The following is a 1330-nucleotide window of genomic DNA, read 5'->3' as shown; positions in this document are numbered from 1 at the left end:
ATTGTAGAACATGATGAGGAGAGGAATATTTAAACTCATTTTCTTGTAATATTTTGTAACAGGAGTAAATCAAACACCGCTGGGGCTATATAATAGAACTCCCATTTGAGATAAGATATCTCTTCCCCATAATATAAAGGGGATAGTCGTAATTACATAGGGACAGAATGTTCCTGAATGTTGATCTTCATCAGCCCAAGTTAAATTCTGAGAACTCTTTTTTACATTAGGTGCCTTGCCTAGTTCTACTAGGGAAGTGGAGGTGGTGTGCATGGGCCATGAAGAGGGCCAATCCTTCCCTGCTATGCAGGAAACATCTGCTCATGTATCCAATAGACCTTCAATTGGTTTTCCCTAAATTTGTAAAATTTTTGTAGGTCTAGCAGCATGGATTTCTTGTATCCAAAATGCTGCATAACTAGATCCAAAGCTTCTGGCCCCTCTGGCTTCCTGGGTAACAGCTGTCCCTATTTTATGTATTGGTAACAGGAGTAATTGGGCAATATTCTGGTTGGGCTGAATCTGTACAGTGGGTGGGGAAAGTAAAATCTGTATTTCTTCTGTGTAGTCTGCATCAACAACTCCTGGGATGACTAAGATCCCCTGTAACGAGGTGGAGCTCTGTCCTAATATTAAACCTACAGTTTCCTCAGGCAGCTGCCTAGACACTCCTGTAGGAATGGCTGCTACTGGCGAGTCTGGGGTTAGTACTGCATGGGGGGTTGAGTGGAGGGCCAATCCTGCACTGCCCGGGGTTGCCCTGAAGAGGTCACTGACTGATCGAAATTTGCAGAGGGGTTGGAGGTTGATGCCCCTATTATTGCAGGGGCCTGGGGCTGGCCTCTTCTCAAGTTTCCCAATTGAGATGATGGGATATAACCTCCTTGGGAGCTATTTGTAGAGTTTAAAGGCCGACCATTTTTATGGTATTTTGATCTACATTCCTTTGCCCAATGGAATCCTTTCTGACATCGGGGACAAACGGTTTTTGGAGGATTAATATTATTCCCTAATGTATTTCCAGGCTGTTGAGGAGCTTGCCATCTGGCCTAAGTATTATTATTTTTAGTTGGGCATTCTCTGCTAAAGTGCCCAGTATGGTCACAAGAGTAGCAGTTCATATTTCTTTTATTATCTGTATTATTGCTGGCTTGTCCTATGTCCTGTACATATTGAGGGTATGTCTCCCCCTTGAGGGCTGCAGCTATAGCTACACCCTGTATAAATGCTGGACTTACATCGGCACACTGTTTTATAAAATCATTTATAGTTCCTGTTCTGTGAATCGGCCTTAATAAAGCCTGACAGGTATTATTAGCATTTTCAAGAG

Source organism: Myotis davidii, unplaced genomic scaffold, assembly GCF_000327345.1.
Source record: "Myotis davidii unplaced genomic scaffold, ASM32734v1 scaffold163, whole genome shotgun sequence".
Taxonomy (NCBI): Eukaryota; Metazoa; Chordata; class Mammalia; order Chiroptera; family Vespertilionidae; genus Myotis; species Myotis davidii.
Note: the sequence above shows the minus strand (reverse complement) of the source record.